Genomic DNA, 24,965 nt, shown 5'->3' with positions numbered 1-24,965 from the left:
GAAACATCACTTCATCTGGTTCTGACTACTTAAAAACTGTTCAAAAAAGATAGAGGTTGCGTTGGCCGGGAATCGAACCCGGGTCAACTGCTTGGAAGGCAGCTATGCTCACCACTATACCACCAACGCACATATTTGCAGCCTTTTCATACTTTCTCTGAGCGCCGCAAGAATCAAGGCAATGTTTAGGGAAACAACACTAAATCTGCTTCAGACCATATTGAGAGAGTTGAAGAAAAGTTTGGAAAAAGGAAAAGCGCTGCATTTTTGCATGTTCCTTTACTAGTATGAGAAATTCAACAACTTTCTAGGAAACATCACTTCTACATAAAAACTGCTCAGAAACACTAGAAGTTGCGTTGGCCGGGAATCGAACCCGGGTCAACTGCTTGGAAGGCAGCTATGCTCACCACTACACCACCAACGCACATATTTGCAGCCTTTTCATACTTTCTCTGAGCGCCGCAAGAATCAAGGTAATGTTTAGGGAAACAACACTAAATCTGCTTCAGACCATATTGAGAGAGTCGAAGAAAAGTTTGGAAAAAGGAAAAGCACTACATTTTTCCATGTTCTTTCACTAGTATGAGAAATTCAACAACTTTCTAGGAAACATCACTTCATCTGGTTCTACATAAAAACTGTTCAAAAAAGATAGAGGTTGCGTTGGCCGGGAATCGAACCCGGGTCAACTGCTTGGAAGGCAGCTATGCTCACCACTATACCACCAACGCACATATTTGCAGCCTTTTCATACTTTCTCTGAGCGCCACAAGAATCAAGGCAATGTTTAGGGAAACAACACTAAATCTGCTTCAGACCATATTGAGAGAGTCGAAGAAAAGTTTGGAAAAAGGAAAAGCGCTGCATTTTTGCATGTTCTTTCACTAGTATGAGAAATTCAAAAACTTTCTAGGAAACATCACTTCATCTGGTTCTACATAAAAACTGTTCAAAAACACTAGAAGTTGCGTTGGCCGGGAATCGAACCCGGGTCAACTGCTTGGAAGGCAGCTATGCTCACCACTATACCACCAGCGCACATATTTGCAGCCTTTTCATACTTTCTCTGAGCGCCACAAAAATCAAGGCAATGTTTAGGGAAACAACACTAAATCTGCTTCAGACCATATTGAGAGAGTCGAAGAAAAGTTTGGAAAAAGGAAAAGCGCTGCATTTTTGCATGTTCTTTCACTAGTATGAGAAATTCAAAAACTTTCTAGGAAACATCACTTCATCTGGTTCTGACAACTTAAAAACTGTTCAAAAAAGATAGAGGGTGCGTTGGCCGGGAATCGAACCCGGGTCAACTGCTTGGAAGGCAGCTATGCTCACCTCTATACCACCAACGCACATATTTGCAGCCTTTTCATACTTTCTCTGAGCGCCACAAGAATCAAGGCAATGTTTAGGGAAACAACACTAAATCTGCTTCAGACCATATTGAGAGAGTCGAAGAAAAGTTTGGAAAAAGGAAAAGCACTGCATTTTTCCATGTTCTTTCACTAGTATGAGAAATTCAACAACTTTCTAGGAAACATCACTTCATCTGGTTCTACATAAAAACTGTTCAAAAACACTAGAAGTTGCGTTGGCCGGGAATCGAACCCGGGTCAACTGCTTGGAAGGCAGCTATGCTCACCACTATACCACCAACGCACATATTTGCAGCCTTTTCATACTTTCTCTGAGCGCCGCAAGAATCAAGGCAATGTTTAGGGAAACAACACTAAATCTGCTTCAGAACATATTGAGAGAGTCGAAGAAAAGTTTGGAAAAAGAAAAAGCGCTGCATTTTTGCATGTTCCTTCACTAGTATGAGAAATTCAACAACTTTCTAGGAAACATCACTTCATCTGGTTCTACATAAAAACTGTTCAAAAACACTAGAAGTTGCGTTGGCCGGGAATCGAACCCGGGTCAACTGCTTGGAAGGCAGCTATGCTCACCACTATACCACCAACGCACATATTTGCAGCCTTTTCATACTTTCTCTGAGCGCCGCAAGAATCAAGGCAATGTTTAGGGAAACAACACTAAATCTGCTTCAGAACATATTGAGAGAGTCGAAGAAAAGTTTGGAAAAAGGAAAAGCGCAGCATTTTTGCATGTTCCTTCACTAGTATGAGAAATTCAAAAACTTTCTAGGAAACATCACTTCATCTGGTTCTGACTACTCAAAAACTGTTCAAAAAAGATAGAGGTTGCGTTGGCCGGGAATCGAACCCGGGTCAACTGCTTGGAAAGCAGCTATGCTCACCACTATACCACCAACGCACATATTTGCAGCCTTTTCATACTTTCTCTGAGCGCCGCAAGAATCAAGGCAATGTTTAGGGAAACAACACTAAATCTGCTTCAGACCATATTGAGAGAGTTGAAGAAAAGTTTGGAAAAAGGAAAAGCGCTGCATTTTTGCATGTTCCTTTACTAGTATGAGAAATTCAACAACTTTCTAGGAAACATCACTTCTACATAAAAACTGTTCAGAAACACTAGAAGTTGCGTTGGCCGGGAATCGAACCCGGGTCAACTGCTTGGAAGGCAGCTATGCTCACCACTATACCACCAACGCACATATTTGCAGCCTTTTCATACTTTCTCTGAGCGCCGCAAGAATCAAGGCAATGTTTAGGGAAACAACACTAAATCTGCTTCAGACCATATTGAGAGAGTCGAAGAAAAGTTTGGAAAAAGGAAAAGCACTACATTTTTCCATGTTCTTTCACTAGTATGAGAAATTCAACAACTTTCTAGGAAACATCACTTCATCTGGTTCTACATAAAAACTGTTCAAAAAAGATAGAGGTTGCGTTGGCCGGGAATCGAACCCGGGTCAACTGCTTGGAAGGCAGCTATGCTCACCACTATACCACCAACGCACATATTTGCAGCCTTTTCATACTTTCTCTGAGCGCCACAAGAATCAAGGCAATGTTTAGGGAAACAACACTAAATCTGCTTCAGACCATATTGAGAGAGTCGAAGAAAAGTTTGGAAAAAGGAAAAGCGCTGCATTTTTGCATGTTCTTTCACTAGTATGAGAAATTCAAAAACTTTCTAGGAAACATCACTTCATCTGGTTCTACATAAAAACTGTTCAAAAACACTAGAAGTTGCGTTGGCCGGGAATCGAACCCGGGTCAACTGCTTGGAAGGCAGCTATGCTCACCACTATACCACCAACGCACATATTTGCAGCCTTTTCATACTTTCTCTGAGCGCCACAAGAATCAAGGCAATGTTTAGGGAAACAACACTGAATCTGCTTCAGACCATATTGAGAGAGTTGAAGAAAAGTTTGGAAAAAGGAAAAGCGCTGCATTTTTGCATGTTCTTTCACTAGTATGAGAAATTCAAAAACTTTCTAGGAAACATCACTTCATCTGGTTCTGACTACTTAAAAACTGTTCAAAAAAGATAGAGGTTGCGTTGGCCGGGAATCGAACCCGGGTCAACTGCTTGGAAGGCAGCTATGCTCACCACTATACCACCAACGCACATATTTGCAGCCTTTTCATACTTTCTCTGAGCGCCACAAGAATCAAGGCAATGTTTAGGGAAACAACACTAAATCTGCTTCAGACCATATTGAGAGAGTCGAAGAAAAGTTTGGAAAAAGGAAAAGCACTGCATTTTTCCATGTTCTTTCACTAGTATGAGAAATTCAACAACTTTCTAGGAAACATCACTTCATCTGGTTCTACATAAAAACTGTTCAAAAACACTAGAAGTTGCGATGGCCGGGAATCGAACCCGGGTCAACTGCTTGGAAGGCAGCTATGCTCACCACTATACCACCAACGCACATATTTGCAGCCTTTTCATACTTTCTCTGAGCGCCACAAGAATCAAGGCAATGTTTAGGGAAACAACACTAAATCTGCTTCAGACCATATTGAGAGAGTCGAAGAAAAGTTTGGAAAAAGGAAAAGCGCTGCATTTTTGCATGTTCTTTCACTAGTATGAGAAATTCAAAAACTTTCTAGGAAACATCACTTCATCTGGTTCTGACTACTTAAAAACTGTTCAAAAAAGATAGAGGTTGCGTTGGCCGGGAATCGAACCCGGGTCAACTGCTTGGAAGGCAGCTATGCTCACCACTATACCACCAACGCACATATTTGCAGCCTTTTCATACTTTCTCTGAGCGCCACAAGAATCAAGGCAATGTTTAGGGAAACAACACTAAATCTGCTTCAGACCATATTGAGAGAGTCGAAGAAAAGTTTGGAAAAAGGAAAAGCACTGCATTTTTCCATGTTCTTTCACTAGTATGAGAAATTCAACAACTTTCTAGGAAACATCACTTCATCTGGTTCTACATAAAAACTGTTCAAAAACACTAGAAGTTGCGATGGCCGGGAATCGAACCCGGGTCAACTGCTTGGAAGGCAGCTATGCTCACCACTATACCACCAACGCACATATTTGCAGCCTTTTCATACTTTCTCTGAGCGCCACAAGAATCAAGGCAATGTTTAGGGAAACAACACTAAATCTGCTTCAGACCATATTGAGAGAGTCGAAGAAAAGTTTGGAAAAAGGAAAAGCGCTGCATTTTTGCATGTTCTTTCACTAGTATGAGAAATTCAAAAACTTTCTAGGAAACATCACTTCATCTGGTTCTGACAACTTAAAAACTGTTCAAAAAAGATAGAGGTTGCGTTGGCCGGGAATCGAACCCGGGTCAACTGCTTGGAAGGCAGCTATGCTCACCTCTATACCACCAACGCACATATTTGCAGCCTTTTCATACTTTCTCTGAGCGCCACAAGAATCAAGGCAATGTTTAGGGAAACAACACTAAATCTGCTTCAGACCATATTGAGAGAGTCGAAGAAAAGTTTGGAAAAAGGAAAAGCGCTGCATTTTTGCATGTTCTTTCACTAGTATGAGAAATTCAACAACTTTCTAGGAAACATCACTTCATCTGGTTCTACATAAAAACTGTTCAAAAACACTAGAAGTTGCGTTGGCCGGGAATCGAACCCGGGTCAACTGCTTGGAAGGCAGCTATGCTCACCACTATACCACCAACGCACATATTTGCAGCGTTTTCATACTTTCTCTGAGCGCCGCAAGAATCAAGGCAATGTTTAGGGAAACAACACTAAATCTGCTTCAGACCATATTGAGAGAGTCGAAGAAAAGTTTGGAAAAAGAAAAAGCGCTGCATTTTTGTATGTTCTTTCACTAGTATGAGAAATTCAAAAACTTTCTAGGAAACATCACTTCATCTGGTTCTGACTACTTAAAAACTGTTCAAAAAAGATAGAGGTTGCGTTGGCCGGGAATCGAACCCGGGTCAACTGCTTGGAAGGCAGCTATGCTCACCACTATACCACCAACGCACATATTTGCAGCCTTTTCATACTTTCTCTGAGCGCCACAAGAATCAAGGCAATGTTTAGGGAAACAACACTAAATCTGCTTCAGACCATATTGAGAGAGTCGAAGAAAAGTTTGGAAAAAGGAAAAGCACTGCATTTTTCCATGTTCTTTCACTAGTATGAGAAATTCAACAACTTTCTAGGAAACATCACTTCATCTGGTTCTACATAAAAACTGTTCAAAAACACTAGAAGTTGCGATAGCCGGGAATCGAACCCGGGTCAACTGCTTGGAAGGCAGCTATGCTCACCACTATAGCACCAACGCACATATTTGCAGCCTTTTCATACTTTCTCTGAGCGCCACAAGAATCAAGGCAATGTTTAGGGAAACAACACTAAATCTGCTTCAGACCATATTGAGAGAGTCGAAGAAAAGTTTGGAAAAAGGAAAAGCACTGCATTTTTCCATGTTCTTTCACTAGTATGAGAAATTCAACAACTTTCTAGGAAACATCACTTCATCTGGTTCTGACTACTTAAAAACTGTTCAAAAAAGATAGAGGTTGCGTTGGCCGGGAATCGAACCCGGGTCAACTGCTTGGAAGGCAGCTATGCTCACCACTATACCACCAACGCACATATTTGCAGCCTTTTCATACTTTCTCTGAGCGCCACAAGAATCAAGGCAATGTTTAGGGAAACAACACTAAATCTGCTTCAGACCATATTGAGAGAGTCGAAGAAAAGTTTGGAAAAAGGAAAAGCACTGCATTTTTCCATGTTCTTTCACTAGTATGAGAAATTCAACAACTTTCTAGGAAACATCACTTCATCTGGTTCTACATAAAAACTGTTCAAAAACACTAGAAGTTGCGATAGCCGGGAATCGAACCCGGGTCAACTGCTTGGAAGGCAGCTATGCTCACCACTATAGCACCAACGCACATATTTGCAGCCTTTTCATACTTTCTCTGAGCGCCACAAGAATCAAGGCAATGTTTAGGGAAACAACACTAAATCTGCTTCAGACCATATTGAGAGAGTCGAAGAAAAGTTTGGAAAAAGGAAAAGCGCTGCATTTTTGCATGTTCTTTCACTAGTATGAGAAATTCAAAAACTTTCTAGGAAACATCACTTCATCTGGTTCTGACTACTTAAAAACTGTTCAAAAAAGATAGAGGTTGCGTTGGCCGGGAATCGAACCCGGGTCAACTGCTTGGAAGGCAGCTATGCTCACCACTATACCACCAACGCACATATTTGCAGCGTTTTCATACTTTCTCTGAGCGCCACAAGAATCAAGGCAATGTTTAGGGAAACAACACTAAATCTGCTTCAGACCATATTGAGAGAGTCGAAGAAAAGTTTGGAAAAAGAAAAAGCGCTGCATTTTTGTATGTTCTTTCACTAGTATGAGAAATTCAACAACTTTCTAGGAAACATCACTTCATCTGGTTCTACATAAAAACTGTTCAAAAACACTAGAAGTTGCGTTGGCCGGGAATCGAACCCGGGTCAACTGCTTGGAAGGCAGCTATGCTCACCACTATACCACCAACGCACATATTTGCAGCGTTTTCATACTTTCTCTGAGCGCCACAAGAATCAAGGCAATGTTTAGGGAAACAACACTAAATCTGCTTCAGACCATATTGAGAGAGTCGAAGAAAAGTTTGGAAAAAGAAAAAGCGCTGCATTTTTGTATGTTCTTTCACTAGTATGAGAAATTCAAAAACTTTCTAGGAAACATCACTTCATCTGGTTCTGACTACTTAAAAACTGTTCAAAAAAGATAGAGGTTGCATTGGCCGGGAATCGAACCCGGGTCAACTGCTTGGAAGGCAGCTATGCTCACCACTATACCACCAACGCACATATTTGCAGCCTTTTCATACTTTCTCTGAGCGCCACAAGAATCAAGGCAATGTTTAGGGAAACAACACTAAATCTGCTTCAGACCATATTGAGAGAGTCGAAGAAAAGTTTGGAAAAAGGAAAAGCACTGCATTTTTCCATGTTCTTTCACTAGTATGAGAAATTCAACAACTTTCTAGGAAACATCACTTCATCTGGTTCTACATAAAAACTGTTCAAAAACACTAGAAGTTGCGATAGCCGGGAATCGAACCCGGGTCAACTGCTTGGAAGGCAGCTATGCTCACCACTATAGCACCAACGCACATATTTGCAGCCTTTTCATACTTTCTCTGAGCGCCACAAGAATCAAGGCAATGTTTAGGGAAACAACACTAAATCTGCTTCAGACCATATTGAGAGAGTCGAAGAAAAGTTTGGAAAAAGGAAAAGCGCTGCATTTTTGCATGTTCTTTCACTAGTATGAGAAATTCAAAAACTTTCTAGGAAACATCACTTCATCTGGTTCTGACTACTTAAAAACTGTTCAAAAAAGATAGAGGTTGCGTTGGCCGGGAATCGAACCCGGGTCAACTGCTTGGAAGGCAGCTATGCTCACCACTATACCACCAACGCACATATTTGCAGCCTTTTCATACTTTCTCTGAGCGCCACAAGAATCAAGGCAATGTTTAGGGAAACAACACTAAATCTGCTTCAGACCATATTGAGAGAGTCGAAGAAAAGTTTGGAAAAAGGAAAAGCACTGCATTTTTCCATGTTCTTTCACTAGTATGAGAAATTCAACAACTTTCTAGGAAACATCACTTCATCTGGTTCTACATAAAAACTGTTCAAAAACACTAGAAGTTGCGATGGCCGGGAATCGAACCCGGGTCAACTGCTTGGAAGGCAGCTATGCTCACCACTATACCACCAACGCACATATTTGCAGCCTTTTCATACTTTCTCTGAGCGCCACAAGAATCAAGGCAATGTTTAGGGAAACAACACTAAATCTGCTTCAGACCATATTGAGAGAGTCGAAGAAAAGTTTGGAAAAAGGAAAAGCGCTGCATTTTTGCATGTTCTTTCACTAGTATGAGAAATTCAAAAACTTTCTAGGAAACATCACTTCATCTGGTTCTACATAAAAACTGTTCAAAAAAGATAGAGGTTGCGTTGGCCGGGAATCGAACCCGAGTCAACTGCTTGGAAGGCAGCTATGCTCTGCACTATACCACCAACGCAAATATTTGCAGCCTTTTCATACTTTCTCTGAGCGCCACAAGAATCAAGGCAATGTTTAGGGAAACAACACTAAATCTGCTTCAGAACATATTGAGAGAGTCGAAGAAAAGTTTGGAAAAAGGAAAAGCGCTGCATTTTTGCATGTTCCTTTACTAGTATGAGAAATTCAACAACTTTCTAGGAAACATCACTTCATCTGGTTCTACATAAAAACTGTTCAAAAACACTAGAAGTTGCGTTGGCCGGGCATCGAACCCGGGTCAACTGCTTGGAAGGCAGCTATGCTCACCACTATACCACCAATGCACATATTTGCAGCCTTTTCATACTTTCTCTGAGCGCCACAAGAATCAAGGCAATGTTTTGGGAAACAACACTAAATCTGCTTCAGACCATAATGAGAGAGTCGAAGAAAAGTTTGGAAAAAGGAAAAGCGCTGCATTTTTGCATGTTCCTTTACTAGTATGAGAAATTCAACAACTTTCTAGGAAACATCACTTCATCTGGTTCTGACTACTTAAAAACTGTTCAAAAAAGATAGAGTTTGCGTTGGCCGGGAATCGAACCCGGGTCAACTGCTTGGAAGGCAGCTATGCTCACCACTATACCACCAACGCACACATTTGCAGCCTTTTCATACTTTCTCTGAGCGCCACAAGAATCAAGGCAATGTTTAGGGAAACAACACTAAATCTGCTTCAGAACATATTGAGAGAGTCGAAGAAAAGTTTGGAAAAAGGAAAAGCGCTGCATTTTTGCATGTTCCTTTACTAGTATGAGAAATTCAACAACTTTCTAGGAAACATCACTTCATCTGGTTCTGACTACTTAAAAACTGTTCAAAAAAGATAGAGTTTGCGTTGGCCGGGAATCGAACCCGGGTCAACTGCTTGGAAGGCAGCTATGCCCTGCACTATACCACCAACGCACATATTTGCAGCCTTTTCATACTTTCTCTGAGCGCCACAAGAATCAAGGCAATGTTTAGGGAAACAACACTAAATCTGCTTCAGACCATATTGAGAGAGTCGAAGAAAAGTTTGGAAAAAGGAAAAGCGCTGCATTTTTGCATGTTCTTTCACTAGTATGAGAAATTCAAAAACTTTCTAGGAAACATCACTTCATCTGGTTTTGACTACTTAAAAACTGTTCAAAAAAGATAGAGGTTGCGTTGGCCGGGAATCGAACCCGAGTCAACTGCTTGGAAGGCAGCTATGCTCTGCACTATACCACCAACGCACATATTTGCAGCCTTTTCATACTTTCTCTGAGCGCCACAAGAATCATGGCAATGTTTAGGGAAACAACACTAAATCTGCTTCAGAACATATTGAGAGAGTCGAAGAAAAGTTTGGAAAAAGGTAAAGCGCTGCATTTTTGCATGTTCCTTTACTAGTATGAGAAATTCAACAACTTTCTAGGAAACATCACTTCATCTGGTTCTACATAAAAACTGTTCAAAAACACTAGAAGTTGCGTTGGCCGGGCATCGAACCCGGGTCAACTGCTTGGAAGGCAGCTATGCTCACCACTATACCACCAACGCACATATTTGCAGCCTTTTCATACTTTCTCTGAGCGCCACAAGAATCAAGGCAATGTTTTGGGAAACAACACTAAATCTGCTTCAGACCATAATGAGAGAGTCGAAGAAAAGTTTGGAAAAAGGAAAAGCGCTGCATTTTTGCATGTTCCTTTACTAGTATGAGAAATTCAACAACTTTCTAGGAAACATCACTTCATCTGGTTCTGACTACTTAAAAACTGTTCAAAAAAGATAGAGTTTGCGTTGGCCGGGAATCGAACCCGGGTCAACTGCTTGGAAGGCAGCTATGCTCTGCACTATACCACCAACGCACATATTTGCAGCCTTTTCATACTTTCTCTGAGCGCCACAAGAATCAAGGCAATGTTTAGGGAAACAACACTAAATCTGCTTCAGACCATATTGAGAGAGTCGAAGAAAAGTTTGGAAAAAGGAAAAGCGCTGCATTTTTGCATGTTCCTTTACTAGTATGAGAAATTCAACAACTTTCTAGGAAACATCACTTCATCTGGTTCTACATAAAAACTGTTCAAAAAAGATAGAGGTTGCGTTGGCCGGGAATCGAACCCGGGTCAACTGCTTGGAAGGCAGCTATGCTCTGCACTATACCACCAACGCACATATTTGCAGCCTTTTCATACTTTCTCTGAGCGCCACAAGAATCAAGGCAATGTTTAGGGAAACAACACTAAATCTGCTTCAGACCATATTGAGAGAGTCGAAGAAAAGTTTGGAAAAAGGAAAAGCGCTGCATTTTTGCATGTTCTTTCACTAGTATGAGAAATTCAAAAACTTTCTAGGAAACATCACTTCATCTGGTTTTGACTACTTAAAAACTGTTCAAAAAAGATAGAGGTTGCGTTGGCCGGGAATCGAACCCGAGTCAACTGCTTGGAAGGCAGCTATGCTCTGCACTATACCACCAACGCACATATTTGCAGCCTTTTCATACTTTCTCTGAGCGCCACAAGAATCATGGCAATGTTTAGGGAAACAACACTAAATCTGCTTCAGAACATATTGAGAGAGTCGAAGAAAAGTTTGGAAAAAGGTAAAGCGCTGCATTTTTGCATGTTCCTTTACTAGTATGAGAAATTCAAAAACTTTCTAGGAAACATCACTTCATCTGGTTCTACATAAAAACTGTTCAAAAAAGATAGAGGTTGCGTTGGCCGGGAATCGAACCCGAGTCAACTGCTTGGAAGGCAGCTATGCTCTGCACTATACCACCAACGCACATATTTGCAGCCTTTTCATACTTTCTCTGAGCGCCACAAGAATCAAGGCAATGTTTAGGGAAACAACACTAAATCTGCTTCAGAACATATTGAGAGAGTCGAAGAAAAGTTTGGAAAAAGGAAAAGCGCTGCATTTTTGCATGTTCCTTTACTAGTATGAGAAATTCAACAACTTTCTAGGAAACATCACTTCATCTGGTTCTACATAAAAACTGTTCAAAAACACTAGAAGTTGCGTTGGTCGGGCATCGAACCCGGGTCAACTGCTTGGAAGGCAGCTATGCTCACCACTATACCACCAACGCACATATTTGCAGCCTTTTCATACTTTCTCTGAGCGCCACAAGAATCAAGGCAATGTTTTGGGAAACAACACTAAATCTGCTTCAGACCATAATGAGAGAGTCGAAGAAAAGTTTGGAAAAAGGAAAAGCGCTGCATTTTTGCATGTTCCTTTACTAGTATGAGAAATTCAACAACTTTCTAGGAAACATCACTTCATCTGGTTCTGACTACTTAAAAACTGTTCAAAAAAGATAGAGTTTGCGTTGGCCGGGAATCGAACCCGGGTCAACTGCTTGGAAGGCAGCTATGCTCTGCACTATACCACCAACGCACATATTTGCAGCCTTTTCATACTTTCTCTGAGCGCCACAAGAATCAAGGCAATGTTTAGGGAAACAACACTAAATCTGCTTCAGACCATATTGAGAGAGTCGAAGAAAAGTTTGGAAAAAGGAAAAGCGCTGCATTTTTGCATGTTCTTTCACTAGTATGAGAAATTCAAAAACTTTCTAGGAAACATCACTTCATCTGGTTCTACATAAAAACTGTTAAAAAAAAAGTTGCGTTGGCCGGGAATCGAACCCGGGTCAACTGCTTGGAAGGCAGCTATGCTCACCACTATACCAAAAACGCAAATATTTGCAGCCTTTTCATACTTTCTCTGAGCGCCACAAGAATCAAGGCAATGTTTAGGGAAACAACACTAAATCTGCTTCAGACCATATTGAGAGAGTCGAAGAAAAGTTTGGAAAAAGGAAAAGCGCTGCATTTTTGCATGTTCTTTCACTAGTATGAGAAATTCAACAACTTTCTAGGAAACATCACTTCATCTGGTTCTGACTACTTAAAAACTGTTCAAAAAAGATAGAGGTTGTGTTGGCCGGGCATCGAACCCGGGTCAACTGCTTGGAAGGCAGCTATGCTCACCACTATACCACCAACGCACATATTTGCAGCCTTTTCATACTTTCTCTGAGCGCCACAAGAATCAAGGCAATGTTTAGGGAAACAACACTAAATCTGCTTCAGACCATATTGAGAGAGTCGAAGAAAAGTTTGGAAAAAGGAAAAGCGCTGCATTTTTGCATGTTCTTTCACTAGTATGAGAAATTCAACAACTTTCTAGGAAACATCACTTCATCTGGTTCTACATAAAAACTGTTCAAAAACACTAGAAGTTGCGTTGGCCGGGAATCAAACCCGGGTCACCTGCTTGGAAGGCAGCTATGCTCACCACTATACCACCAACGCACATATTTGCAGCCTTTTCATACTTTCTCTGAGCGCCACAAGAATCAAGGCAATGTTTAGGGAAACAACACTAAATCTGCTTCAGACCATATTGAGAGAGTCGAAGAAAAGTTTGGAAAAAGGAAAAGCTCTGCATTTTTGCATGTTCCTTCACTAGTATGAGAAATTCAACAACTTTCTAGGAAACATCACTTCATCTGGTTCTACATAAAAACTGTTCAAAAACACTAGAAGTTGCGTTGGCCAGGAATCGAACACGGGTCAACTGCTTGGAAGGCAGCTATGCTCACCACTATACCACCAACGGACATATTTGCAGCCTTTTCATACTTTCTCTGAGCGCCACAAGAATCAAGGCAATGTTTAGGGAAACAACACTAAATCTGCTTCAGAACATATTGAGAGAGTCGAAGAAAAGTTTGGAAAAAGGAAAAGCGCTGCATTTTTGCATGTTCCTTCACTAGTATGAGAAATTCAAAAACTTTCTAGGAAACATCACTTCATCTGGTTCTGACTACTTAAAAACTGTTCAAAAAAGATAGAGGTTGCGTTGGCCGGGAATCGAACCCGGGTCAACTGCTTGGAAGGCAGCTATGCTCACCACTATACCACCAACGCACATATTTGCAGCCTTTTCATACTTTCTCTGAGCGCCACAAGAATCAAGGCAATGTTTAGGGAAACAACACTAAATCTGCTTCAGACCATATTGAGAGAGTCGAAGAAAAGTTTGGAAAAAGGAAAAGCGCTGCATTTTTGCATGTTCTTTCACTAGTATGAGAAATTCAAAAACTTTCTAGGAAACATAACTTCATCTGGTTCTGACTACTTAAAAACTGTTCAAAAAAGAAAGAGGTTGCGTTGGCCGGGAATCGAACCCGGGTCAACTGCTTGGAAAGCAGCTATGCTCACCACTATACCACCAACGCACATATTTGCAGCCTTTTCATACTTTCTCTGAGCGCCACAAGAATCAAGGCAATGTTTAGGGAAACAACACTAAATCTGCTTCAGAACATATTGAGAGAGTCGAAGAAAAGTTTGGAAAAAGGAAAAGCGCAGCATTTTTGCATGTTCCTTCACTAGTATGAGAAATTCAAAAACTTTCTAGGAAACATCACTTCATCTGGTTCTGACTACTTAAAAACTGTTCATAAAAGAAAGAGGTTGCGTTGGCCGGGAATCGAACCCGGGTCAACTGCTTGGAAGGCAGCTATGCTCACCACTATACCACCAACGCACATATTTGCAGCCTTTTCATACTTTCTCTGAGCGCCGCAAGAATCAAGGCAATGTTTAGGGAAACAACACTAAATCTGCTTCAGACCATATTGAGAGAGTCGAAGAAAAGTTTGGAAAAAGGAAAAGCACTACATTTTTCCATGTTCTTTCACTAGTATGAGAAATTCAACAACTTTCTAGGAAACATCACTTCATCTGGTTCTACATAAAAACTGTTCAAAAAAGATAGAGGTTGCGTTGGCCGGGAATCGAACCCGGGTCAACTGCTTGGAAGGCAGCTATGCTCACCACTATACCACCAACGCACATATTTGCAGCCTTTTTATACTTTCTCTGAGCGCCGCAAGAATCAAGGCAATGTTTAGGGAAACAACACTAAATCTGCTTCAGAACATATTGAGAGAGTCGAAGAAAAGTTTGGAAAAAGGAAAAGCGCTGCATTTTTGCATGTTCCTTCACTAGTATGAGAAATTCAAAAACTTTCTAGGAAACATCACTTCATCTGGTTCTGACTACTTAAAAACTGTTCAAAAAAGATAGAGGTTGCGTTGGCCGGGAATCGAACCCGGGTCAACTGCTTGGAAGGCAGCTATGCTCACCACTATACCACCAACGCACATATTTGCAGCCTTTTCATACTTTCTCTGAGCGCCACAAGAATCAAGGCAATGTTTAGGGAAACAACACTAAATCTGCTTCAGACCATATTGAGAGAGTCGAAGAAAAGTTTGGAAAAAGGAAAAGCACTGCATTTTTCCATGTTCTTTCACTAGTATGAGAAATTCAACAACTTTCTAGGAAACATCACTTCATCTGGTTCTACATAAAAACTGTTCAAAAACACTAGAAGTTGCGTTGGCCGGGAATCGAACCCGGGTCAACTGCTTGGAAGGCAGCTATGCTCACCACTATACCACCAACGCACATATTTGCAGCGTTTTCATACTTTCTCTGAGCGCCACAAAAATCAAGGCAATGTTTAGGGAAACAACACTAAATCTGCTTCAGACCATGTTGAGAGAGTTGAAGAAAAGTTTGGAAAAAGGAAAAGCGCTGCATTTTTGCATGTTCTTTCACTAGTATGAGAAATTCAAAAACTTTCTAGGAAACATCACTTCATCTGGTTCTGACTACTTAAAAACTGTTCAAAAAAGATAGAGGTTGCGTTGGCCGGGAATCGAACCCGGGTCAACTGCTTGGAAGGCAGCTATGCTCACCACTATACCACCAACGCACATATTTGCAGCCTTTTCATACTTTCTCTGAGCGCCACAAGAATCAAGGCAATGTTTAGGGAAACAACACTAAATCTGCTTCAGACCATATTGAGAGAGTCGAAGAAAAGTTTGGAAAAAGGAAAAGCGCTGCATTTTTGCATGTTCTTTCACTAGTATGAGAAATTCAAAAACTTTCTAGGAAACATCACTTCATCTGGTTCTACATAAAAACTGTTCAAAAACACTAGAAGTTGAGTTGGCCGGGAATCGAACCCGGATCAACTGCTTGGAAGGCAGCTATGCTCACCACTATACCACCAACGCACATATTTGCAGCCTTTTCATACTTTCTCTGAGCGCCACAAAAATCAAGGCAATGTTTAGGGAAACAACACTAAATCTGCTTCAGACCATATTGAGAGAGTCGAAGAAAAGTTTGGAAAAAGGAAAAGCGCTGCATTTTTGCATGTTCTTTCACTAGTATGAGAAATTCAAAAACTTTCTAGGAAACATCACTTCATCTGGTTCTGACAACTTAAAAACTGTTCAAAAAAGATAGAGGTTGCGTTGGCCGGGAATCGAACCCGGGTCAACTGCTTGGAAGGCAGCTATGCTCACCACTATACCACCAACGCACATATTTGCAGCCTTTTCATACTTTCTCTGAGCGCCACAAGAATCAAGGCAATGTTTAGGGAAACAACACTAAATCTGCTTCAGACCATATTGAGAGAGTTGAAGAAAAGTTTGGAAAAAGGAAAAGCGCTGCATTTTTGCATGTTCTTTCACTAGTATGAGAAATTCAAAAACTTTCTAGGAAACATCACTTCATCTGGTTCTGACTACTTAAAAACTGTTCAAAAACGATAGAGGTTGGGTTGGCCGGGAATCGAACCCGGGTCAACTGCTTGGAAGGCAGCTATGCTCACCACTATACCACCAACGCACATATTTGCAGCCTTTTCATACTTTCTCTGAGCGCCACAAGAATCAAGGCAATGTTTAGGGAAACAACACTAAATCTGCTTCAGACCATATTGAGAGAGTCGAAGAAAAGTTTGGAAAAAGGAAAAGCACTGCATTTTTCCATGTTCTTTCACTAGTATGAGAAATTCAACAACTTTCTAGGAAACATCACTTCATCTGGTTCTACATAAAAACTGTTCAAAAACACTAGAAGTTGCGATGGCCGGGAATCGAACCCGGGTCAACTGCTTGGAAGGCAGCTATGCTCACCACTATACCACCAACGCACATATTTGCAGCTTTTTCATACTTTCTCTGAGCGCCACAAGAATCAAGGCAATGTTTAGGGAAACAACACTAAATCTGCTTCAGAACATATTGAGAGAGTCGAAGAAAAGTTTGGAAAAAGGAAAAGCGCTGCATTTTTGCATGTTCTTTCACTAGTATGAGAAATTCAAAAACTTTCTAGGAAACATCACTTCATCTGGTTCTGACAACTTAAAAACGATAGAGGTTGCGTTGGCCGGGAATCGAACCCGGGTCAACTGCTTGGAAGGCAGCTATGCTCACCACTATACCACCAACGCACATATTTGCAGCCTTTTCATACTTTCTCTGAGCGCCACAAGAATCAAGGCAATGTTTAGGGAAACAACACTAAATCTGCTTCAGACCATATTGAGAGAGTCGAAGAAAAGTTTGGAAAAAGGAAAAGCACTGCATTTTTCCATGTTCTTTCACTAGTATGAGAAATTCAACAACTTTCTAGGAAACATCACTTCATCTGGTTCTACATAAAAACTGTTCAAAAACACTAGAAGTTGCGTTGGCCGGGAATCGAACCCGGGTCAACTGCTTGGAAGGCAGCTATGCTCACCACTATACCACCAACGCACATATTTGCAGCGTTTTCATACTTTCTCTGAGCGCCACAAGAATCAAGGCAATGTTTAGGGAAACAACACTAAATCTGCTTCAGACCATATTGAGAGAGTCGAAGAAAAGTTTGGAAAAAGAAAAAGCGCTGCATTTTTGCATGTTCTTTCACTAGTATGAGAAATTCAAAAACTTTCTAGGAAACATCACTTCATCTGGTTCTGACTACTTAAAAACTGTTCAAAAAAGAAAGAGGTTGCGTTGGCCGGGAATCGAACCCGGGTCAACTGCTTGGAAGGCAGCTATGCTCACCACTTTACCACCAACGCACATATTCACAGCCTTTTCATACTTTCTCTGAGTGCCGCAAGAATCAAGGCAATGTTTAGAGATACAACACTAAATCTGCTTCAGACCATATTGAGAGAGTCGAAGAAAAGTTTGGAAAAAGGAAAAGCGCTGCATTTTTGCATGTTCTTTCACTAGTATGAGAAATTCAAAAACTTTCTAGGAAACATCACTTCATCTGGTTCTGACTACTTAAAAACTGTTCAAAAAAGATAGAGGTTGCGTTGGCCGGGAATCGAACCCGGGTCAACTGCTTGGAAGGCAGCTGTGCTCACCACTATACCACCAACGCACATATTTGCAGCCTTTTCATACTTTCTCTGAGCGCCACAAGAATCAAGGCAATGTTTAGGGAAACAACACTAAATCTGCTTCAGACCAAATTGAGAGAGTCGAAGAAAAGTTTGGAAAAAGGAAAAGCGCTGCATTTTTGCATGTTCTTTCACTAGTATGAGAAATTCAAAAACTTTCTAGGAAACATCACTTCATCTGGTTCTGACTACTTAAAAACTGTTCAAAAAAGATAGAGGTTGCGTTGGCCGAAATCAAACACGGGTCAACTGCTTGGAAGGCAGCTATGCTCACCACTATACCACCAACGCACATATTTGCAGCCTTTTCATACTTTCTCTGAGCGCCGCAAGAATCAAGGCAATGTTTAGGGAAACAACACTAAATCTGCTTCAGACCATATTGAGAGAGTCGAAGAAAAGTTTGGAAAAAGGAAAAGCACTGCATTTTTCCATGTTCTTTCACTAGTATGAGAAATTCAACAACTTTCTAGGAAACATCACTTCATCTGGTTCTACATAAAAACTGTTAAAAAAAAAGTTGCGTTGGCCGGGAATCGAACCCGGGTCAACTGCTTGGAAGGCAGCTATGCTCACCACTATACCAAAAACGCAAATATTTGCAGCCTTTTCATACTTTCTCTGAGCGCCACAAGAATCAAGGCAATGTTTAGGGAAACAACACTAAATCTGCTTCAGACCATATTGAGAGAGTCGAAGAAAAGTTTGGAAAAAGGAAAAGCGCTGCATTTTTGCATGTTCTTTCACTAGTATGAGAAATTCAACAACTTTCTAGGAAACATCACTTCATCTGGTTCTGACTACTTAAAAACTGTTCAAAAAAGATAGAGGTTGTGTTGGCCGGGCATCGAACCCGGGTCAACTGCTTGGAAGGCAGCTATGCTCACCACTATACCACCAACGCACATATTTGCAGCCTTTTCATACTTTCTCTGAGCGCCACAAGAATCAAGGCAATGTTTAGGGAAACAACACTAAATCTGCTTCAGACCATATTGAGAGAGTCGAAGAAAAGTTTGGAAAAAGGAAAAGCTCTGCATTTTTGCATGTTCCTTCACTAGTATGAGAAATTCAACAACTTTCTAGGAAACATCACTTCATCTGGTTCTACATAAAAACTGTTCAAAAACACTAGAAGTTGCGTTGGCCAGGAATCGAACACGGGTCAACTGCTTGGAAGGCAGCTATGCTCACCACTATACCACCAACGGACATATTTGCAGCCTTTTCATACTTTCTCTGAGCGCCACAAGAATCAAGGCAATGTTTAGGGAAACAACACTAAATCTGCTTCAGAACATATTGAGAGAGTCGAAGAAAAGTTTGGAAAAAGGAAAAGCGCTGCATTTTTGCATGTTCCTTCACTAGTATGAGAAATTCAAAAACTTTCTAGGAAACATCACTTCATCTGGTTCTGACTACTTAAAAACTGTTCAAAAAAGATAGAGGTTGCGTTGGCCGGGAATCGAACCCGGGTCAACTGCTTGGAAGGCAGCTATGCTCACCACTATACCACCAACGCACATATTTGCAGCCTTTTCATACTTTCTCTGAGCGCCACAAGAATCAAGGCAATGTTTAGGGAAACAACACTAAATCTGCTTCAGACCATATTGAGAGAGTCGAAGAAAAGTTTGGAAAAAGGAAAAGCGCTGCATTTTTGCATGTTCTTTCACTAGTATGAGAAATTCAAAAACTTTCTAGGAAACATAACTTCATCTGGTTCTGACTACTTAAAAACTGTTCAAAAAAGAAAGAGGTTGCGTTGGCCGGGAATCGAACCCGGGTCAACTGCTTGGAAAGCAGCTATGCTCACCACTATACCACCAACGCACATATTTGCAGCCTTTTCATACTTTCTCTGAGCGCCACAAGAATCAAGGCAATGTTTAGGGAAACAACACTAAATCTGCTTCAGAACATATTGAGAGAGTCGAAGAAAAGTTTGGAAAAAGGAAAAGCGCAGCATTTTTGCATGTTCCTTCACTATTATGAGAAATTCAAAAACTTTCTAGGAAACATCACTTCATCTGGTTCTGACTACTTAAAAACTGTTCAAAAAAAAAAGAGGTTGCGTTGGCCGGGAATCGAACCCGGGTCAACTGCTTGGAAGGCAGCTATGCTCACCACTATACCACCAACGCACATATTTGCAGCCTTTTCATACTTTCTCTGAGCGCCGCAAGAATCAAGGCAATGTTTAGGGAAACAACACTAAATCTGCTTCAGACCATATTGAGAGAGTCGAAGAAAAGTTTGGAAAAAGGAAAAGCACTACATTTTTCCATGTTCTTTCACTAGTATGAGAAATTCAACAACTTTCTAGGAAACATCACTTCATCTGGTTCTACATAAAAACTGTTCAAAAAAGATAGAGGTTGCGTTGGCCGGGAATCGAACCCGGGTCAACTGCTTGGAAGGCAGCTATGCTCACCACTATACCACCAACGCACATATTTGCAGCCTTTTTATACTTTCTCTGAGCGCCGCAAGAATCAAGGCAATGTTTAGGGAAACAACACTAAATCTGCTTCAGAACATATTGAGAGAGTCGAAGAAAAGTTTGGAAAAAGGAAAAGCGCTGCATTTTTGCATGTTCCTTCACTAGTATGAGAAATTCAAAAACTTTCTAGGAAACATCACTTCATCTGGTTCTGACTACTTAAAAACTGTTCAAAAAAGATAGAGGTTGCGTTGGCCGGGAATCGAACCCGGGTCAACTGCTTGGAAGGCAGCTATGCTCACCACTATACCACCAACGCACATATTTGCAGCCTTTTCATACTTTCTCTGAGCGCCACAAGAATCAAGGCAATGTTTAGGGAAACAACACTAAATCTGCTTCAGACCATATTGAGAGAGTCGAAGAAAAGTTTGGAAAAAGGAAAAGCACTGCATTTTTCCATGTTCTTTCACTAGTATGAGAAATTCAACAACTTTCTAGGAAACATCACTTCATCTGGTTCTACATAAAAACTGTTCAAAAACACTAGAAGTTGCGTTGGCCGGGAATCGAACCCGGGTCAACTGCTTGGAAGGCAGCTATGCTCACCACTATACCACCAACGCACATATTTGCAGCGTTTTCATACTTTCTCTGAGCGCCACAAAAATCAAGGCAATGTTTAGGGAAACAACACTAAATCTGCTTCAGACCATGTTGAGAGAGTTGAAGAAAAGTTTGGAAAAAGGAAAAGCGCTGCATTTTTGCATGTTCTTTCACTAGTATGAGAAATTCAAAAACTTTCTAGGAAACATCACTTCATCTGGTTCTGACTACTTAAAAACTGTTCAAAAAAGATAGAGGTTGCGTTGGTCGGGAATCGAACCCGGGTCAACTGCTTGGAAGGCAGCTATGCTCACCACTATACCACCAACGCACATATTTGCAGCCTTTTCATACTTTCTCTGAGCGCCACAAGAATCAAGGCAATGTTTAGGGAAACAACACTAAATCTGCTTCAGACCATATTGAGAGAGTCGAAGAAAAGTTTGGAAAAAGGAAAAGCGCTGCATTTTTGCATGTTCTTTCACTAGTATGAGAAATTCAAAAACTTTCTAGGAAACATCACTTCATCTGGTTCTACATAAAAACTGTTCAAAAACACTAGAAGTTGAGTTGGCCGGGAATCGAACCCGGATCAACTGCTTGGAAGGCAGCTATGCTCACCACTATACCACCAACGCACATATTTGCAGCCTTTTCATACTTTCTCTGAGCGCCACAAAAATCAAGGCAATGTTTAGGGAAACAACACTAAATCTGCTTCAGACCATATTGAGAGAGTCGAAGAAAAGTTTGGAAAAAGGAAAAGCGCTGCATTTTTGCATGTTCTTTCACTAGTATGAGAAATTCAAAAACTTTCTAGGAAACATCACTTCATCTGGTTCTGACAACTTAAAAACTGTTCAAAAAAGATAGAGGTTGCGTTGGCCGGGAATCGAACCTGGGTCAACTGCTTGGAAGGCAGCTATGCTCACCACTATACCACCAACGCACATATTTGCAGCCTTTTCATACTTTCTCTGAGCGCCACAAGAATCAAGGCAATGTTTAGGGAAACAACACTAAATCTGCTTCAGACCATATTGAGAGAGTTGAAGAAAAGTTTGGAAAAAGGAAAAGCGCTGCATTTTTGCATGTTCTTTCACTAGTATGAGAAATTCAAAAACTTTCTAGGAAACATCACTTCATCTGGTTCTGACTACTTAAAAACTGTTCAAAAACGATAGAGGTTGCGTTGGCCGGGAATCGAACCCGGGTCAACTGCTTGGAAGGCAGCTATGCTCACCACTATACCACCAACGCACATATTTGCAGCCTTTTCATACTTTCTCTGAGCGCCACAAGAATCAAGGCAATGTTTAGGGAAACAACACTAAATCTGCTTCAGACCATATTGAGAGAGTCGAAGAAAAGTTTGGAAAAAGGAAAAGCGCTGCATTTTTGCATGTTCTTTCACTAGTATGAGAAATTCAAAAACTTTCTAGGAAACATCACTTCATCTGGTTCTGACAACTTAAAAACGATAGAGGTTGCGTTGGCCGGGAATCGAACCCGGGTCAACTGCTTGGAAGGCAGCTATGCTCACCACTATACCACCAACGCACATATTTGCAGCCTTTTCATACTTTCTCTGAGCGCCACAAGAATCAAGGCAATGTTTAGGGAAACAACACTAAATCTGCTTCAGACCATATTGAGAGAGTCGAAGAAAAGTTTGGAAAAAGGAAAAGCACTGCATTTTTCCATGTTCTTTCACTAGTATGAGAAATTCAACAACTTTCTAGGAAACATCACTTCATCTGGTTCTACATAAAAACTGTTCAAAAACACTAGAAGTTGCGTTGGCCGGGAATCGAACCCGGGTCAACTGCTTGGAAGGCAGCTATGCTCACCACTATACCACCAACGCACATATTTGCAGCCTTTTCATACTTTCTCTGAGCGCCACAAGAATCAAGGCAATGTTTAGGGAAACAACACTAAATCTGCTTCAGACCATATTGAGAGAGTCGAAGAAAAGTTTGGAAAAAGGAAAAGCGCTGCATTTTTGCATGTTCTTTCACTAGTATGAGAAATTCAAAAACTTTCTAGGAAACATAACTTCATCTGGTTCTGACTACTTAAAAACTGTTCAAAAAAGAAAGAGGTTGCGTTGGCCGGGAATCGAACCCGGGTCAACTGCTTGGAAAGCAGCTATGCTCACCACTATACCACCAACGCACATATTTGCAGCCTTTTCATACTTTCTCTGAGCGCCACAAGAATCAAGGCAATGTTTAGGGAAACAACACTAAATCTGCTTCAGAACATATTGAGAGAGTCGAAGAAAAGTTTGGAAAAAGGAAAAGCGCAGCATTTTTGCATGTTCCTTCACTAGTATGAGAAATTCAAAAACTTTCTAGGAAACATCACTTCATCTGGTTCTGACTACTTAAAAACTGTTCAAAAAAGAAAGAGGTTGCGTTGGCCGGGAATCGAACCCGGGTCAACTGTTTGGAAAGCAGCTATGCTCACCACTATACCACCAACGCACATATTTGCAGCCTTTTCATACTTTCTCTGAGCGCCGCAAGAATCAAGGCAATGTTTAGGGAAACAACACTAAATCTGCTTCAGACCATATTGAGAGAGTCGAAGAAAAGTTTGGAAAAAGGAAAAGCACTACATTTTTCCATGTTCTTTCACTAGTATGAGAAATTCAACAACTTTCTAGGAAACATCACTTCATCTGGTTCTACATAAAAACTGTTCAAAAAAGATAGAGGTTGCGTTGGCCGGGAATCGAACCCGGGTCAACTGCTTGGAAGGCAGCTATGCTCACCACTATACCACCAACGCACATATTTGCAGCCTTTTTATACTTTCTCTGAGCGCCGCAAGAATCAAGGCAATGTTTAGGGAAACAACACTAAATCTGCTTCAGAACATATTGAGAGAGTCGAAGAAAAGTTTGGAAAAAGGAAAAGCGCTGCATTTTTGCATGTTCCTTCACTAGTATGAGAAATTCAAAAACTTTCTAGGAAACATCACTTCATCTGGTTCTGACTACTTAAAAACTGTTCAAAAAAGATAGAGGTTGCGTTGGCCGGGAATCGAACACGGGTCAACTGCTTGGAAGGCAGCTATGCTCACCACTATACCACCAACGCACATATTTGCAGCCTTTTCATACTTTCTCTGAGCGCCACAAGAATCAAGGCAATGTTTAGGGAAACAACACTAAATCTGCTTCAGACCATATTGAGAGAGTCGAAGAAAAGTTTGGAAAAAGGAAAAGCACTGCATTTTTCCATGTTCTTTCACTAGTATGAGAAATTCAACAACTTTCTAGGAAACATCACTTCATCTGGTTCTACATAAAAACTGTTCAAAAACACTAGAAGTTGCGTTGGCCGGGAATCGAACCCGGGTCAACTGCTTGGAAGGCAGCTATGCTCACCACTATACCACCAACGCACATATTTGCAGCGTTTTCATACTTTCTCTGAGCGCCACAAAAATCAAGGCAATGTTTAGGGAAACAACACTAAATCTGCTTCAGACCATGTTGAGAGAGTTGAAGAAAAGTTTGGAAAAAGGAAAAGCGCTGCATTTTTGCATGTTCTTTCACTAGTATGAGAAATTCAAAAACTTTCTAGGAAACATCACTTCATCTGGTTCTGACTACTTAAAAACTGTTCAAAAAAGATAGAGGTTGCGTTGGTCGGGAATCGAACCCGGGTCAACTGCTTGGAAGGCAGCTATGCTCACCACTATACCACCAACGCACATATTTGCAGCCTTTTCATACTTTCTCTGAGCGCCACAAGAATCAAGGCAATGTTTAGGGAAACAACACTAAATCTGCTTCAGACCATATTGAGAGAGTCGAAGAAAAGTTTGGAAAAAGGAAAAGCGCTGCATTTTTGCATGTTCCTTTACTAGTATGAGAAATTCAAAAACTTTCTAGGAAACATCACTTCATCTGGTTCTACATAAAAACTGTTCAAAAACACTAGAAGTTGAGTTGGCCGGGAATCGAACCCGGATCAACTGCTTGGAAGGCAGCTATGCTCACCACTATACCACCAACGCACATATTTGCAGCCTTTTCATACTTTCTCTGAGCGCCACAAAAATCAAGGCAATGTTTAGGGAAACAACACTAAATCTGCTTCAGACCATATTGAGAGAGTCGAAGAAAAGTTTGGAAAAAGGAAAAGCGCTGCATTTTTGCATGTTCTTTCACTAGTATGAG

The 24,965-nt window shown here is 41.0% G+C and overlaps 37 non-coding genes across 37 annotated transcripts; all 37 read right to left on the bottom strand.

Moving 5' to 3' along the window:
• Positions 1-57: 57 nt before the first annotated feature.
• Positions 58-129, bottom strand: TRNAG-UCC (transfer RNA glycine (anticodon UCC)). The gene has a single exon. It is a non-coding gene; the product is annotated as a tRNA-Gly (tRNA).
• Positions 130-355: 226 nt separating this feature from the next.
• On the bottom strand, positions 356-427 carry TRNAG-UCC (transfer RNA glycine (anticodon UCC)). The gene has a single exon. It is a non-coding gene; the product is annotated as a tRNA-Gly (tRNA).
• A 235-nt stretch (positions 428-662) lies between these two features.
• TRNAG-UCC (transfer RNA glycine (anticodon UCC)) lies at positions 663-734 on the bottom strand. Its single transcript has one exon. It is a non-coding gene; the product is annotated as a tRNA-Gly (tRNA).
• An 853-nt stretch (positions 735-1,587) lies between these two features.
• On the bottom strand, positions 1,588-1,659 carry TRNAG-UCC (transfer RNA glycine (anticodon UCC)). Its single transcript has one exon. It is a non-coding gene; the product is annotated as a tRNA-Gly (tRNA).
• Positions 1,660-1,894: 235 nt separating this feature from the next.
• On the bottom strand, positions 1,895-1,966 carry TRNAG-UCC (transfer RNA glycine (anticodon UCC)). Its single transcript has one exon. It is a non-coding gene; the product is annotated as a tRNA-Gly (tRNA).
• A 537-nt stretch (positions 1,967-2,503) lies between these two features.
• On the bottom strand, positions 2,504-2,575 carry TRNAG-UCC (transfer RNA glycine (anticodon UCC)). Its single transcript has one exon. It is a non-coding gene; the product is annotated as a tRNA-Gly (tRNA).
• A 235-nt stretch (positions 2,576-2,810) lies between these two features.
• On the bottom strand, positions 2,811-2,882 carry TRNAG-UCC (transfer RNA glycine (anticodon UCC)). The gene has a single exon. It is a non-coding gene; the product is annotated as a tRNA-Gly (tRNA).
• Positions 2,883-3,117: 235 nt separating this feature from the next.
• TRNAG-UCC (transfer RNA glycine (anticodon UCC)) lies at positions 3,118-3,189 on the bottom strand. The gene has a single exon. It is a non-coding gene; the product is annotated as a tRNA-Gly (tRNA).
• A 239-nt stretch (positions 3,190-3,428) lies between these two features.
• Positions 3,429-3,500, bottom strand: TRNAG-UCC (transfer RNA glycine (anticodon UCC)). The gene has a single exon. It is a non-coding gene; the product is annotated as a tRNA-Gly (tRNA).
• A 546-nt stretch (positions 3,501-4,046) lies between these two features.
• On the bottom strand, positions 4,047-4,118 carry TRNAG-UCC (transfer RNA glycine (anticodon UCC)). The gene has a single exon. It is a non-coding gene; the product is annotated as a tRNA-Gly (tRNA).
• Positions 4,119-4,971: 853 nt separating this feature from the next.
• TRNAG-UCC (transfer RNA glycine (anticodon UCC)) lies at positions 4,972-5,043 on the bottom strand. The gene has a single exon. It is a non-coding gene; the product is annotated as a tRNA-Gly (tRNA).
• Positions 5,044-5,282: 239 nt separating this feature from the next.
• Positions 5,283-5,354, bottom strand: TRNAG-UCC (transfer RNA glycine (anticodon UCC)). Its single transcript has one exon. It is a non-coding gene; the product is annotated as a tRNA-Gly (tRNA).
• A 546-nt stretch (positions 5,355-5,900) lies between these two features.
• On the bottom strand, positions 5,901-5,972 carry TRNAG-UCC (transfer RNA glycine (anticodon UCC)). Its single transcript has one exon. It is a non-coding gene; the product is annotated as a tRNA-Gly (tRNA).
• Positions 5,973-6,518: 546 nt separating this feature from the next.
• TRNAG-UCC (transfer RNA glycine (anticodon UCC)) lies at positions 6,519-6,590 on the bottom strand. Its single transcript has one exon. It is a non-coding gene; the product is annotated as a tRNA-Gly (tRNA).
• A 235-nt stretch (positions 6,591-6,825) lies between these two features.
• TRNAG-UCC (transfer RNA glycine (anticodon UCC)) lies at positions 6,826-6,897 on the bottom strand. The gene has a single exon. It is a non-coding gene; the product is annotated as a tRNA-Gly (tRNA).
• Positions 6,898-7,754: 857 nt separating this feature from the next.
• TRNAG-UCC (transfer RNA glycine (anticodon UCC)) lies at positions 7,755-7,826 on the bottom strand. Its single transcript has one exon. It is a non-coding gene; the product is annotated as a tRNA-Gly (tRNA).
• Positions 7,827-8,986: 1,160 nt separating this feature from the next.
• TRNAG-UCC (transfer RNA glycine (anticodon UCC)) lies at positions 8,987-9,058 on the bottom strand. The gene has a single exon. It is a non-coding gene; the product is annotated as a tRNA-Gly (tRNA).
• Positions 9,059-13,307: 4,249 nt separating this feature from the next.
• Positions 13,308-13,379, bottom strand: TRNAG-UCC (transfer RNA glycine (anticodon UCC)). Its single transcript has one exon. It is a non-coding gene; the product is annotated as a tRNA-Gly (tRNA).
• A 550-nt stretch (positions 13,380-13,929) lies between these two features.
• Positions 13,930-14,001, bottom strand: TRNAG-UCC (transfer RNA glycine (anticodon UCC)). The gene has a single exon. It is a non-coding gene; the product is annotated as a tRNA-Gly (tRNA).
• A 235-nt stretch (positions 14,002-14,236) lies between these two features.
• On the bottom strand, positions 14,237-14,308 carry TRNAG-UCC (transfer RNA glycine (anticodon UCC)). Its single transcript has one exon. It is a non-coding gene; the product is annotated as a tRNA-Gly (tRNA).
• A 239-nt stretch (positions 14,309-14,547) lies between these two features.
• Positions 14,548-14,619, bottom strand: TRNAG-UCC (transfer RNA glycine (anticodon UCC)). Its single transcript has one exon. It is a non-coding gene; the product is annotated as a tRNA-Gly (tRNA).
• Positions 14,620-14,854: 235 nt separating this feature from the next.
• Positions 14,855-14,926, bottom strand: TRNAG-UCC (transfer RNA glycine (anticodon UCC)). The gene has a single exon. It is a non-coding gene; the product is annotated as a tRNA-Gly (tRNA).
• A 239-nt stretch (positions 14,927-15,165) lies between these two features.
• Positions 15,166-15,237, bottom strand: TRNAG-UCC (transfer RNA glycine (anticodon UCC)). The gene has a single exon. It is a non-coding gene; the product is annotated as a tRNA-Gly (tRNA).
• A 546-nt stretch (positions 15,238-15,783) lies between these two features.
• Positions 15,784-15,855, bottom strand: TRNAG-UCC (transfer RNA glycine (anticodon UCC)). The gene has a single exon. It is a non-coding gene; the product is annotated as a tRNA-Gly (tRNA).
• Positions 15,856-16,701: 846 nt separating this feature from the next.
• On the bottom strand, positions 16,702-16,773 carry TRNAG-UCC (transfer RNA glycine (anticodon UCC)). The gene has a single exon. It is a non-coding gene; the product is annotated as a tRNA-Gly (tRNA).
• Positions 16,774-17,008: 235 nt separating this feature from the next.
• On the bottom strand, positions 17,009-17,080 carry TRNAG-UCC (transfer RNA glycine (anticodon UCC)). Its single transcript has one exon. It is a non-coding gene; the product is annotated as a tRNA-Gly (tRNA).
• Positions 17,081-17,630: 550 nt separating this feature from the next.
• On the bottom strand, positions 17,631-17,702 carry TRNAG-UCC (transfer RNA glycine (anticodon UCC)). The gene has a single exon. It is a non-coding gene; the product is annotated as a tRNA-Gly (tRNA).
• A 1,469-nt stretch (positions 17,703-19,171) lies between these two features.
• On the bottom strand, positions 19,172-19,243 carry TRNAG-UCC (transfer RNA glycine (anticodon UCC)). Its single transcript has one exon. It is a non-coding gene; the product is annotated as a tRNA-Gly (tRNA).
• Positions 19,244-19,793: 550 nt separating this feature from the next.
• On the bottom strand, positions 19,794-19,865 carry TRNAG-UCC (transfer RNA glycine (anticodon UCC)). The gene has a single exon. It is a non-coding gene; the product is annotated as a tRNA-Gly (tRNA).
• Positions 19,866-20,100: 235 nt separating this feature from the next.
• Positions 20,101-20,172, bottom strand: TRNAG-UCC (transfer RNA glycine (anticodon UCC)). Its single transcript has one exon. It is a non-coding gene; the product is annotated as a tRNA-Gly (tRNA).
• A 239-nt stretch (positions 20,173-20,411) lies between these two features.
• TRNAG-UCC (transfer RNA glycine (anticodon UCC)) lies at positions 20,412-20,483 on the bottom strand. Its single transcript has one exon. It is a non-coding gene; the product is annotated as a tRNA-Gly (tRNA).
• A 235-nt stretch (positions 20,484-20,718) lies between these two features.
• TRNAG-UCC (transfer RNA glycine (anticodon UCC)) lies at positions 20,719-20,790 on the bottom strand. Its single transcript has one exon. It is a non-coding gene; the product is annotated as a tRNA-Gly (tRNA).
• A 1,168-nt stretch (positions 20,791-21,958) lies between these two features.
• On the bottom strand, positions 21,959-22,030 carry TRNAG-UCC (transfer RNA glycine (anticodon UCC)). The gene has a single exon. It is a non-coding gene; the product is annotated as a tRNA-Gly (tRNA).
• A 228-nt stretch (positions 22,031-22,258) lies between these two features.
• TRNAG-UCC (transfer RNA glycine (anticodon UCC)) lies at positions 22,259-22,330 on the bottom strand. The gene has a single exon. It is a non-coding gene; the product is annotated as a tRNA-Gly (tRNA).
• Positions 22,331-22,565: 235 nt separating this feature from the next.
• TRNAG-UCC (transfer RNA glycine (anticodon UCC)) lies at positions 22,566-22,637 on the bottom strand. The gene has a single exon. It is a non-coding gene; the product is annotated as a tRNA-Gly (tRNA).
• An 857-nt stretch (positions 22,638-23,494) lies between these two features.
• TRNAG-UCC (transfer RNA glycine (anticodon UCC)) lies at positions 23,495-23,566 on the bottom strand. Its single transcript has one exon. It is a non-coding gene; the product is annotated as a tRNA-Gly (tRNA).
• Positions 23,567-24,112: 546 nt separating this feature from the next.
• On the bottom strand, positions 24,113-24,184 carry TRNAG-UCC (transfer RNA glycine (anticodon UCC)). Its single transcript has one exon. It is a non-coding gene; the product is annotated as a tRNA-Gly (tRNA).
• Between the last annotated feature and the right edge of the window lie 781 nt (positions 24,185-24,965).

This window comes from Engystomops pustulosus, chromosome 3 (genome assembly GCF_040894005.1).
Source record: "Engystomops pustulosus chromosome 3, aEngPut4.maternal, whole genome shotgun sequence".
Classification (NCBI taxonomy): domain Eukaryota; kingdom Metazoa; phylum Chordata; class Amphibia; order Anura; family Leptodactylidae; genus Engystomops; species Engystomops pustulosus.
This window is presented reverse-complemented; position numbering and strand designations above follow the sequence as displayed.